The 14,199-nt window shown below is 41.0% G+C and overlaps 1 protein-coding gene across 1 annotated transcript in view; it reads right to left on the reverse strand.

Annotated features, from left to right (window-relative positions):
• Positions 1–14,199, reverse strand: part of LOC310635488 (uncharacterized protein) — a 310,115-nt gene that overhangs the window by 50,523 nt on the left and 245,393 nt on the right. The window lies entirely within an intron of this gene.

Below are 14,199 nucleotides of genomic sequence, written 5' to 3' on the forward strand. Positions count from 1 at the left end.
AACTACTGAAAAAAAATATCTTTCAGAGCTCTTGGAGGACAGGGAAACTACCAGAGGGCTACAAAAGAGTCGCAGAAGAGATGTTATGGCAAGCAGAGATCTTTTATTTTACAGTCTGACCTGAAGTGTCAGAGGAGGGAAGGAGAAATCTACTCTTTTAACTATCTTTCTGGCACCATATTGCCAGAGCTAGTTTTACATTCATTAGTATTAGTATCAGTATTCATTAATAACTTCAGCTAAAGGTAATCCAGCCTTGCTTGGAGACTCATCATGGAAATCCAAGCATTATACCACCACCTGTTCTTTACTAAAGGCCACTCCATGTCTTCTTAATTCTATCATCTTTCCAATCATACAGTAACATCCATGCCACTCATTGTATGGGATCTGCAACATTTGGGTAATAGTCCCAATTAAGGCAAAAGGATTTTTTTTCTCCGAGGATTAACCCTTATGAGCATTGCTGCCAGCAATGTTGCCAAGAAATACAGAAGTGGGATTGATATAAATATCATTAGTCCTGCAGTTGGCCTCTGTCTCATCCTTCCACTATCTTTTGAGCACTGTCTATTACAGTACTGTTCATCAGAATAATATTCAGACTCCTGCCTCTAGTGTTTAACTGAAGAAACAAAGATTGCTTTTAAATGAAGCAAGGGGAAAAAGTTAAGGCCTATTCTTGTCATATTCCCCAGTAGGATAGGAAGCTTAGCAAATTTCTAGTGGTCTAGTGGTTTGGGGACAACTGGCAGAAGCTACTGGGAAAAGGTGGCCCTTAAGATACTTGATACATGTAGGCCTCTATAGGGTAGTAAGGAATTTATGTTGTATGAATGTAAATATATTCTATATATTTCAGTCTTTCAGCCACAACATGGTAAAACAGTGATGGTCTGCTATATAGTCTACATATGTTCTGAAGTACACAAACCTTTTTATATTTTTTTCACTCATCTGCTATACTCCATCAAGAATAAAACACTAAACTCTGATTCAATCAATCAATCAGAATAGAGGTGGAAGGGACTTTGGAGGTCTTCTAGTTTCCTGCTCAAACAGGAAACCCTACAGCAGGCATGTCAAACTGCCAGCCCGCAGGCCGGATGCATCATATTAAAACCGTGCCAACCCCATTGCCAGCAATGGGGAAAAAGTCGCGATACGTCGCATGATGTCACGTGACGTCACGAATTTGACATGCCTGCCCTACAGAATTTGAGACAAGTGGCTGTCCAATCTCTTAAGGATTCTGATGCTATGAATTGAACTGGCTGAAAAACAATTACTGTACCTCTGATCTAATTCATTCATCATTTAAATTGGAGATCTGCAACAGAGACACACAAAACCTTTCCTTTTAATTGTCCCCAAATTAAGGACTCTATTAGCAAAACATTAAGTATCTACAATACCAGCTTCTTATACATTTTGTTTATATCACATATAACTCCATAAAGAATGTTATGCATTCAAAGTTACTATTGCTAATTATAAAAAATGTATTAAGTTTAATAAGATAGAACATTAATGGATAAAAACTTGCATGTCTACAAATTAAGACTAGATAACTGTGCTGGATTGATTGCTCAGAAAAGGATTCATGTACAGCAATGTACATAGAATCCGCACCTATCAAAAGGTGATCCTCACCCAACGAATAAGAGCAATACTTTACTAGCTATTTACTAGAAATGTGCAAATTCATTGAAATGGGAGCAGTTTTGGTGGATTAAATCAGATCTGGAAGCCAGTGAAATTGGAGTACAAGTAGAAGCCATATTATATACTGGACTAATGAGGCCAAACCTGGAATACTGCATCCACTTCTGGACACCATAATACAGAAAAGATGCTAAGGCCCTAGAAAGATTGCAGAGAAGAACACAAAAATGATAAGGGTCTGAAAGCTAAACTGTATGAGGAATAGTTAAGGAAACTAAGTATGTCTAGCCCAGGGGTAGGCAAGCTCAGCTCTTTTATGACTCATGGACTTCAACTCCCAAAATTCCTGAGTCAGCTATGCTTGAAGTCCATGAGTCATAAAAAAGCCGAGGTTGCCTACCCCTGGTCTAGGCTAATGAAAAGAATAAATGGGGTGATATGATAGCTGATTTCCACTATTTGAGGGAGAAGAGCATTACTTTATTCTCCAAAGCACCTGAGGGGAGGACAAGAAGCAAAGGGTGGAGGCTCATGGCAACTATGTACCTCAAAATGTGAAGGATATACAGGCATTGCTAATTTTAATTAGAAATTCATCACTAAATTTGCAGACTATGAATGGCCCTGAATCAATTCTTACGGCCCCATGAAGCAGCTTGTAATACAAACCCCATCAAGTAACAGTTAACTGCAAAAATTCTGCCCATCACAATTCTCTTACAAGTTTGGCATGTATGCTAAGATTGTAACAGTCTGTGCTGCCTTGTATATAGTATAACTTAAAAATATACACAATCATTAATTCTATAAATGTTAAACAAAACTCAAATTGCCATATGTCTTGAAGCAATCTCGATTTCAAATATCACTACTTACAGACATCATTGATGCATAGCTAATAAAGGCAAAATAAAAACTAAGCAAGCACTATCTAAACTTCCAGCAGATTTATACAGTAAGAGGCAAGATTATGATTATCTTAATATATTTGAAGAGTCATTGTACAAAAAGAAATTCAAATAAATTATAATAATTTAGGCAGGACCTGAACTGGAAGACTATCTGTAAATTAGAAGACACCTCTTCATTAGATGATTTTAAACAGACAGCTATTTACCATAAAACAGGAAGCATCAGTGTATTTATTGCACCAAAACTGATCAAAGAATTCTAAATTTCATATTCATCTCAAATTTTAAAAATATAGTTTTTAATTCATCTGTTTTCAGTCACATGGGTTCTATAGTTTTGGAGAAATATTAACATTTAATTTTCTTCTCCAAAGTCTGACATTTTGTATTTAACACTATAGATGAGGGGTGTCAAACTGCCAGCCCGTGTGCTGGACGCGTCACATGGAAGCCATGCCCACCCTATTGCCAGCAATGGCAAAACAGTCCCGATACATTGCGCGATGTCATGTGGCGTCACAAGTTTGACATGTCTGCTATAGATCAGGGCTTTTCAACCAGTGGTACGGGTACCGCCTGTGGTACATTGGCACCTGGCAGGTGGTACACAACCATCCTAGAAAAGTGGTAGCAGGGGAGGGGAATGAGCTGAACCAGTGGCAGCATTGCACAAGCCTGAGCGAGACATGACTGGAGCTGCAGACCTATCAGGGCTCAGCGGAAGCACCAGGATCAGCGCCAGGCTCCAGCTGGAGCTCGGCGCTGATCCTGGCACTTCTGAGCCCAGAAGAAGCGTCGATCAGCTGGAATGTTGCAGTATCTCGAGGGTCTTGTGATTTACATCCAGATGCTTGGCAACTGATTCATACTTATGACGGTCACAGTGTCCCAGGGTCATGTGAAGCGACCAGAACCTGCTGCAACCACCGAGCAGATGGGGGGGAGGGAATAAAAACCAAACACCCCACCACCCCAACCCCGCTGCTAATCCTCAACAGAAATGCTCACAACAATGAAAACCTCGGACAGGAGGAAGAGTGCCACTGGGCGGGCAGGCAGGTGTCTTGCTTGGTTGTGGCTTAGGGGGCACTTTTTTCAGTGCCATTGTAACTTTGAACAGTCACTAAGTGAACTGTTGTAAGTCGAGGACTACCTGTACTACATCATTTTTTTCTTTTGGGGGGGTCATCAAGTTTTTGACCCTTTGCTAGGTGACTGATGGTACTCGGATGTTGCCATATCCTAAAAGTGGTACAATGGGTGAAAAGGTTGAAAAGCCCTGCTATAGATTGTTCACGTTATCTTTTATATAGGGGTTCAATCAGTGCTCAGATTTTAAAATGTATAGCCTTTTGTGCAAGTTGCTATCCTATGATTATAGGACATTTTATTCTTTCCAAACCAACAAATGTTAGGAAAAAAATAATGTAAATGGGCTCAGGATTCTATCTGTCCAACACCAGGATCACTCTCTGAAAATACAATAGAAATAGACCAAATCTGGTATGGCAGAAAAAGCCAACAACAACATTACAGAGTTAAAAATTGAATCAGACCCAACCAGGGGATATAGAGAAACTCAGTCCAGAAATTTTTTTCTCAGTGCTTTCCATCCCTTCTTTGTTCCCTGATACATGACACACAGTAGGGTTCTGGAGGCTGAACTATATAAATGATTCAGGGAGCCAGTTGTGTATTATTTTGCAACCATGAGAAGCAGAGGTGTAACAGAAATGACCAGAAATAGTCTGTTCAAAAGCCTCAGAAACCATAAACAAGCACAGAATTGCACCCACAAGAAAATGAGTGAATGGTGAAAAGACTGGACTTAAAGATAAGTCTTTGTAATGAAACAATGTTCTGTTGTTGTTGTTAGCTGCAAAGTCGTGTCTGACTCATCGCGACCCTATGGACAACGTTCCTCCAGGCCTTCCTGACCTCTACCATCTTCTGCAGTCCATTTAAGCTCACGCCTACTGCTTCAGTGACTCCATCCAGCCACCTCATTCTCTGTCATCCCCTTCTTCTATTGCCCTCAATCTTTCCCAGCATTAGGCTCTTCTCCAGTGAGTCTTTCCTTCTCATTAGGTGGCCAAAGTATTTGAGTTTTAGCTTCAGGATCTGGCCTTCTAAAGAGCAGTCAGGGTTGATCTCCTCTAGGACTGACCGGTTTGATCACCTAGCAGTCCAAGGGACTTGCAGGAGTCTTCTCCAGCACCATAGTTCAAAGGCCTCAATTCTTTGGCGCTCAGCTTTTTTAATGGTCCAGCTTTCACTGCCATACATTGCAACTGGGAAGACCATAGCCTTGACTCTACGCACTTTTGTTGACAGGGTGATGTCTCTGCTTTTTAGTGTGCTGTCTAGATTTGCCATTGCTTTCCTCCCAAGGAGCAAGCGTCTTTTAATTTCTTGGCTACAGTCCCCATCTGCGGTGATCTTGGAGCCCAGGAAAATAAAATATGTCACTAGCTCCATTTCTTCCCCATCTATTTGCCAGGAATTGAGAGGGCCGGATGCCATGATCTTGGTTTTCTTAATGTTAAGTTTCAACCCAAGTTTTGCACTCTCCTTCACCCGCAACAAGAGGCTCTTTAGTTCTTCTTCACTTAGAGTGGTATCACCTTCATATCTTAGGTCGTTGATATTTCTTCCTGCAATCTTAACTCCAACTTTTGATTCCTTTAACCCTGCCTTTCTCATGATGTTCTCTGCACATAAGTTAAATAGGCAGGGTGACAGTATACAGCTTTGTCGGACTCCTTTCCCAATTTTGAACCATTCAGTAGTTCCGTGTCCAGTTCTCACTGTTGCTTCTTGGCCCACATATAGGTTTCTCAAGAAACAAATAAGATGGTCTGGTACGCCCATCTCTTTAAGAACTTGCCACAGTTTCTTATGATCCACACAATCAAAGGCTTTAGCATAGTCAATGAAGCAGAAGTAGATGTTTTTCTGGAACTCTCTAGCTTTCTCCATGATCCAACGTATGTTGGCAATTTGATCTCTAGTTCCTCTGCCTCTTCGAAATCCTGCCTGTACTTCTGGTAGTTCTCGGTCCACATACTGCTGGAGTCTAGCTTGTAGGATTTTAAGCATAACTTTACTAGCATGAGAAATGAGTGACTTCCGCTGGCGGCGCGGCGCCGAAGACAGCCTCCCCTGGCTGCCCGCGGCTCAGCTGTTTGTTTTTTCGCCCGAAACAGCGCCGATCAGCTGTTCGGGCGAAATTGAAGCCCCCTCCTCGGGAGAAGAGGAGGGGGTGAGGCCCCAGGTAGGGGTAGAGTTCTCCGAGGCCGCCTGAGCTTTGAGCTTGGGCGGCTGAAGGATCGAACTCCCCCGAAGCCTGGGTTGCTCCCAGCTGGCCGTCGTCTCTGCTCCGAACTTCCTGGAGCAGAGCCAGGCGTCTGCGAACCATCCCTGCCTGAAGAAAGGACTATGATTTAAAGGAGCAGGCAGAGCGGTACAAGAGGAAAAGGTGGAGAGATGAAGAGGATTATTTTATTTTACTCTCAAGCTTGATGGACTATGCTTAAAACTTAAAGTGAAAGTGCGTCACAATTGTAAGTAAAAGATGGCGGCTAAACCTCCCCCTAGAACTTTTCGGAGTGCTGGAAATTCTCCGGTGCAACAACAATCATTACTGCAGGCGTTGCATTCTCCTGATGTATTGACATCGAAGGATCTTGAAAAACATACCCAGTTAATTTTGGAGTCAATGGGTGTTAAATTTGCACAGATGGAGGAGAAATTGGAGAAATTGGAGCAGAGAATGGAAGAAAGGATGGAGCAGAAACTTAGAGAGATGAAGGTAGACATTTTGTCCTCAGTGCATAAAGTAGCTAAATGTGTGGAGGTGCTGGATGATCAAGTGGAAGACTTGACTCAAAAGAATGCTATATTAGAAGCAAAAGTATTGGAAATTGAAGATTTAAAAGACAAAATGGATAGCGAACAGAGTTTGGCTCAATTTTACCAGATGCAGTTTGCTGTTAGAATTAGAGGCCTAAAAGAGAATATTAAGGAAGATTTAAAGCAGCTGGTTTCTGAGGCTTTTGAGGGGGTATTGAACCATCCAGCATCTGAAATAAAACAAGGCATGGACAAAGTGTTTCGTGTGAATTCGTGGATTGCTAAGCAGAGAAAGTTGCCTAGAGATGTGGTGGTTTATTTTGTAAAAAGGGAAATTAGAGATGAAGTTATACAAGCTGCCTATGATACTAAAGTTGTGATTGCTGGTCAAGAAGTTTTGGTTCTAAAAGAAATTCCTCCAAAGATTTTAAAGAGAAGGAAGGACTTTATATTTCTTGTGCAAGAGCTCAAGCAAAGAGATATAAGGTTCAGATGGGAGATCCCAGCTGGGTTGAGCTTCATGTATGATGGCAAAAGGTACTGTTTGGGTACTGTGAAGCAAGCGCATGATTTTTACAACAATGTTTTAAAAGCAACCCCATCAACAATTCTGGAAGCTGCAGAGGGATCTGGAGAAGGAGAACATCAAGAGGATGAAGATGGACAGATAGACGAGAAGGGTACAGGAGGAGATCAAGCTGCAACTCTTTTGGATGATCCTAGAGAACAGAGGGTGACGCGTGCTGCCTTAAAACGCTCAAAAAAGATTAAAAAATAAGACCAGTAGAAATCTATGGAACTTCCACAATATACTTATAGTCAAGTGGTAGTTGTGTTTTTAAGAGTTTTGGGATGATATGTATGGTAACAGAATGTTCAATTTGGAATTAATGGACAATTTACTACAGAGGAAGAGGAAGAAAGTTTTGTGGGTTAATGCGGGTTAATTTGTGTAAGAACTATCTATTATAGCCTATTTTGGCTAGAGAGGTTAATAGGGATAGGTGCTTGTGATGTGTAAGTGAGAATATGTTTAGGTAATAGTGAATTGTGGAAGAACATAGATGGGAATGATGCTAGTTTTCTTTTATTTTAGTTCTTTATACATATTTAGTATTGTTAAGGATTGGTTTACTCTATATAAGCTAGAGAGTGATGGATTTTAGAGTTTATAATTGTTAGTATATGATTGTTTATGATTGCTTTTTAGATATATACCTTGTATTTTGCTCTGGGAAGTCGGGGGGGGAGGGGGGGAGGAGGGGAAGTAGAGGGGTGGGAGGCAGGGGAGGGAGGAGGGAGAGGGGGAGGGGGGGAAATAGGGGGGAGGTAGGGAGGGGAGGAGGGAGGGGGAAGGGGGGTTTTTCAAAGGAAAATTGTATTTTAAAACTTTTCAATTAAAAAAAAAAAAGAGAAATGAGTGCAATGGTGCGGTAGTTTGAACATTCTGTGGCCTTTCTTTGGAATTGGAATGTAAACTGATCTTTTCCAATCCTGTGGCCACTCTTGGGTTTTCCAAATTTGCTGGCAAATTGAGTGTAGCACTTTTATTGCATCGTCTTTTAAGATTTTGAATAGCTCAGCTGAAATACTGTCACCTCCACTAGCTTTGTTGTTGCTCAGCTTTTCTAAGGCCCACTTCACTTCTCATTCTAGGATGTCTGGCTCAAGGTCAGTGGCCACCTCATTGTGATTATCAGGGACATTAAGCTCATTCTTGTATAGTTCTTCTGTGTAATTTTGCTACCTCTTCTTAATCTCTTCTGCCTCTGTTAGGTCCCTGCCATTTTGATCCTTTATCATGCCCATTTTTCATGAAACATTCCCTTCATTTCTCCAATTTTCTTGAAAAGATCTCTGGTCCTCCCTATTCTATTGTTTTCTTCTATTTCTTTGCACTGTTCATTTAAGAAGGCATTCTTATCTCTTCTAGCTATTCTCTGGAATTCTGAATTCAATTGGGCGTATCTTTCTTTTTCTCCCTTGCCTTTCGCTTCCCTCCTTTCCTCAGCTATTTGCAAAGCTTCCTCAGACAGCCATTTTGCTTTTTTGCATTTCTTTTTCTTTGGGATGGTTTTGGTTGCTACCTCTTGTACAATGTTGCGAACCTCTGTCCATAGTTCTTCAGGCACTCTGTCTATTAGATCTAATTCCTTAAATCTATTTGTCACCTCTACTGTATATTCAACAGGGATATGATTTAATTCATACCTGAGTGGCCTAGTGCTTTTACCTACTTTCTTCAGTTTAAGCCTAAACTTTGCAATGAGAAGCTCATGGTCTGAGCCACAGTCAGCTCCTGGTCTTCTTTTTACTGACTGTATAGAGCTTCTCCATCTTTGGCATATAGTCAATCTGATTTCTGTGTGATGTCTGGTGATGTCCATGTGTAGAGCCGTCTCTTGGGTTGTTGGAAAAGAGTGTTTGCTATGACCATTGTATTCTTTTGACAAAATTCTCTCAGCCTGTGCCCTGCTTCATTTTGTACTACAAGGCCAAACTTGCCTGTTATTCAAGTTATCTTTTGGCTTCCTACTTTAGCATTCCAATCCCCCATGATGATAAGGACATCATTTTTGGGTGTTAGTTCTATAAGGTGCTGTAGGGCTTCATAGAACTGGTCAATTTCATCCTCCTCAGCACTGGTGGTTGGGGCATAGACCTGGACTACTGTGATATTGAATGGTTTGCCTTGGATTCAAACTGAGATCATTCTGTCATTTTGAGGATTGTATCCCTGTATTGCTTTTCCTACTCTTTTATTGACTATGAAGGCTACTCCATTTCTTCTGAGGGATTCTTGCCTGCAGTAGTATAACTGATGTTCATCTGAATTAAATTCACCCATTCCTGTCCATTTTAGTTCTCTGATACCTAAGATGTCGATGTTCAGTCTTGTCATCTCTTTTTTGACCACGTCCAGATTTCCTTGATTCATAGATCTTACATTCCAGGTTCCTATGGAGCATCGGACTTTCCTTTCACCACCAGACACATCCACAGATGAGCGGCCTTTCGGCTTTGGCCCAGTCGCTTCATTCCTTCTGGCGCTACTAGTACTAGCCCTCTGCTCTTCCCCAGTAGCATATTGGATGCCTTCCGACCTGAGGGGCTCATCTTCCAGCGTCATATTGCTTTGCCTTTTGGTACTGTCCATAGGATTTTCATGGCAAAGATACTGGAGTGGGTTGCCATTTCCTTCTCCAGTGGATCATGTTTTGTCAGAACTCTCTGCTATGACCTTTCCGTCTTGGGTGGCCCTGCACGGCATAGCTCATAGCTTCATTGAATTATGCAAGACCCTTCGCCACAACAAGGCAGTAATCCATGAAGGGGAACAATGTTCTACTTGGATGCAAAGTTTTACTCTGCTGAGTTCAGCTGAGTAGCATGGCTGTCAGCACTCTGTTGGGTGCTGTTATCATTAACTGTGTGTATTTTCAAGGATTATAATTTGTAAAATAATTGCATGAAATCTCTGTGGAAAGTTTTTTTTTCTCTCCAACTATAAGGACTGCATATTTATAAGGATTATAATCCCTGAACTGAATTTATATGAACTAAATGATCTGAATGAACTGAGTATGAACTGAAAAAAACTCAAGTGATCATTTATTCAAGAATTTGTTTACACTATAGTGCTATTTACACTATGGATTCTCTGGCTGTTACAAGACAAGGTTTCTTTACACTAACCACAAAGCAAGACTGTAAATTTTTGAGGGTTGTAAACTGATTTATGAGGATTGAAAAACTGCTCTAACTAAACTGGAACAAGACACCACAGATTTCTATTTATCTGCAATTATCACTCTACTTTCTTCTGTGAATTACAAACTATAAAGATTAGAATATTTTAAAGGAAAGATACTCTTCAGTATTATTCTATAATCTTTTACATTAAATTCAAGCTGATATTTCATTTTTTATTTTCAGCTGAGATTTTATTTTTCTTTTCATCTTTTTATTCATCTGTCATTTTTTATAGATCTATGAATTACAAACTATATCTAGAGGGCAACCTCACTTGCATTTAAGTTCTATATTAACCACAAGAGGGACTAAAAGAATAACATGGACAAGCGACAAATCAAAATGTGTAGTCCTAAATGGAATTACAACTACATGGAAGGAAGCATGCAATGGGGTAACCCAAGATTCTGTCTCAGGCCCAGTACTCTTCAACATCTTCACAAATTATTTAGATGAGGAACTCATCAAATTTGTACATGACAGCAAGCTGACAGGAATAGCCAACACCCCAGAAGATAAGCTCAAGATCAAAAAAGATCTTGACTTGAGTCCTATCCAATAAAATGAAATTCAGTGGTGACAAAAGTAAGGTTTACACTTAGGCAAGAAAAAACACACACCAAATGCACAAGTATTGAATAGATGACACCTGGCTCAACAGCAGTAACTGTGAGAAGGATCTAGGTGTCCTAGTGGAAAACTACTTAAAATATGAGCCAGCAGTGTACTGCAGCTGCCAAAACATCCAACAAAGTCCTAGGTTGTATAGGTAGTCCTCAAACAGTTCCTTTAGTGACCATTTGAAGTTACACCACTGAAAAAAGTGACTTATGACCCCTATTCACACTTGCCACCATTGCAGCATCACCATGGTCATCCCAAGGGTGCTTTTTCATGAAGCAACTGGACTTTTTTTCTCTTTGAAGACATTTTGCTTCTCATCGAAGAAACTTTTTCAGTTCTGACTGGATGGTGGGGAATGGATTTATATTCCTTGCAGACAGTTGGCATTTGCATTCTTTTAATGAGTTGTTGATACCACCTGGAGGCTTATCTGTGTCAACAGGGTCACCTGAGTAGAGGACACAGGTAAACCTCCAAATGGCTTTGTTGTTGTTGTTAGCTGCGAAGTCGTGTGCGACCTATCGTGACCCCATGGACAACGTTCCTCCAGGCCTTCCTGTCCTCTACCATCTTCTGGAGTCCATTTAAGTTCACACCTACTGCTTCAGTGACTCCATCCAGCCACCTCATTCTCTGTCATCCCCTTCTTCTATTGCCCTCAATCTTTCCCAGCATTAGGCTCTTCTCCAGTGAGTCCTTCCTTCTCATTAGGTGGCCAAAGTATTTCAGTTTCAACTTCAGGATCTGGCCTTCTAAAGAGCAGTCAGGGTTGATCTCCTCTAGGACTGACCGGTTGGATCGCCTTGCAGTCCAAGGGATTCGCAGGAGTCTTCTCCAGCACCATAGTTCAAAGGCCTCAATTCTTTGGCGCTCAGCCTTTCTTATGGTCCAACTTTCATAGCCATACATTGCAACTGGGAAGACCATAGCCTTGACTATACGCACTTTTGTTGATAGGGTGATGTCTTTGCCTTTTAGTGTGCTGTCTAGATTTGTCATGGCTTTCCTCCCAAGGAACAAGCGTCTTTTAATTTCTTGGCTACAGTCCCCATCTGCGGTGATCTTGGAGCCCAGGAAAATAAAATCTGTCACTAGTTCCATTTCTTCCCCATCTATTTGCCAGGAATTGAGAGGGCCGGATGCCATGATCTTGGTTTTCTTAAGTTTCAAGAAAACTTTTGCACTCTCCTTCTTCACCCACAACAAGAGGCTCTTTAGTTCTTCTTCACTGTCATTAGAGTGTTATCATCTGCATATCTTAGGTTGTTGATATTTCTCCCGGCAATCTTAATTCCAACTTTTGATTCATCTAGCCCTGCCTTTCTCATGATGTTCTCTGCACATAAGTTAAATAGGCAGGGCGACCATATACAACCTTGCCGGACTCCTTTCCCAAATTTGGTTCCGTGTCCAGTTCTTCCTGTTGCTTCTTGTCCCACATGTCAAAGAGACAAATAAGATGGTCTGGTACGCCCATCTCTTTAAGAACTTGCCACAGTTTCTTATGATCCACACAATCAAAGGCTTTAGCATAGTCAATGAAGCAGAAGTAGATGTTTTTCTGGAACTCTCTAGCTTTCTCCATGATCCAGCGTATGTTGGCAATTTGATCTCTAGTTCTTCTGCCTCTTCGAAATCCTGCCTGTACTTCTGGTAGTTCTCGATCCTCCTACTGCTGGAGTCTAGCTTGTAGGATTTTAAGCATAACTTTACTAGCATGTGAAATGAGTGCAATAGTGCGATAGTTTGAACATTCTTTGGCACTGACTTTCTTTGGAATTGGAATGTAATCTGATCTTTTCCAATCCTGTGGCCACTGTTGAGTTTTCCAAATTTGCTGGCAAATTGAGTGTAGCACTTTTACTGCATCGTCTTTTAAGATTTTGAATAGCTCAGCTGGAATACTGTCACCTCCACTAGCTTTGTTGTTGCTCAGCTTTTCTAAGGCCCACTTCACTTCTCATTCTAGGATGTCTGGCTCGAGGTCAGTGACCACCTCATCGTGGTTATCAGGGACGTTAAGATCGTTCTTGTATAGTTCTTCTGTGTAATTTTTCCACCTCTTCTTAATGTCTTCTGCCTCTGTTAGGTCCCTGCCATTTTGGTCCTTTATCATGCTCATTTTTGCATGAATGTTCCCTTCATTTCTCCAATTTTCTTGAAGAGATCTCTGGTCCTCCCTATTCTATTGTTTTCTTCTATTTCTTTGCACTGTTCATTTAAGAAGGCATTCTTATCTTTTCTAGCTATTCTTTGGAATTCTGCATTCAATTAGATGTATGTTTCTTTTTCTCCCTTACCTTTCGCTTCCCTCCTTTCCTCAGCTATTTGCAAAGCTTCCTCAGACAGCCATTTCTTTTTCTTTGGGATGGTTTTAGTTGCTACCTCTTGTACAATGTTGCGAACCTCTGTCCATAGTTCTTCAGGCACTCTATCAGATCTAATTCCTTAAATCTATTTGTCACCTCTACTGTATATTCAACAGGGATATGATTTAATTCATACCTGAGTGGCCTAGTGCTTTCCCCTACTTTCTTCAGTTTAAGCCTAAAGTTTGCAACAAGAAGCTCACGGTCTGAGCCACAGTCAGCTCCTAGTCTTGTTTTTACTGACTGTATAGAGCCTCTCCATCTTTGGCTGCAGAGCACACAGTCAGTCTGATTTCTGTGTTGACCGTCTGGTGATGTCCATGTGTAGAGCCGTCTCTTGGATTGTTAGAAAAGAGTGTTTGCTATCACCATCGTATTCTCTTGACAAAATTCTATCAGCCTGTGCCCTGCTTCATTTTTTACTCCAAGGCCAAACTTGCCTGTTATTCCGGTTATCTTTTGGCTTCCTACTTTAGCATTCCAATCCCCCATGATGATAAGGACATCATTTTTTGGTGTTAGTTTTATAAGGTGCTGTAGGGCTTCATAGAACTGGCCAATTTCATCCTCCTCAGCACTGGTGGTTGGAGCATAGACTTGGACTACTGTGATATTGAATGGTTTGCCTTGGATTCGAACTGAGATCATTCTGTCATTTTGGGGATTGTATCCCAGTATTGCTTTTCCTACTCTTTTTTTGACTATGAAGGCTACTCCATTTCTTCTGAGGGATTCTTGCCCGCAGTAGTATACCTGATGGTCATTTCAATTAAATTCACCCATTCCTGATTCCTAAGATGTAGTTCAGTCTTGTCATCTCTTTTTTGACAACATCCAGCATGACTTGATTCATGGATCTTACATTCCAGGTTCTTATGGAGAAAACATCTTTACAGCATTGGACTTTCCCATTCTGAAAGGAGTACATTCCTTATAAAGTGGTTTGGAAGTATCTATGTGTTTTATTTTTCTTGTACCATAGGAAGGCATGCCAACCAATTTGTAGGTCATGCTCCTCTAGGTGC

Source organism: Vipera ursinii (assembly GCF_947247035.1).
Source record: "Vipera ursinii genome assembly, chromosome: 2".
Taxonomy (NCBI): domain Eukaryota; kingdom Metazoa; phylum Chordata; class Lepidosauria; order Squamata; family Viperidae; genus Vipera; species Vipera ursinii.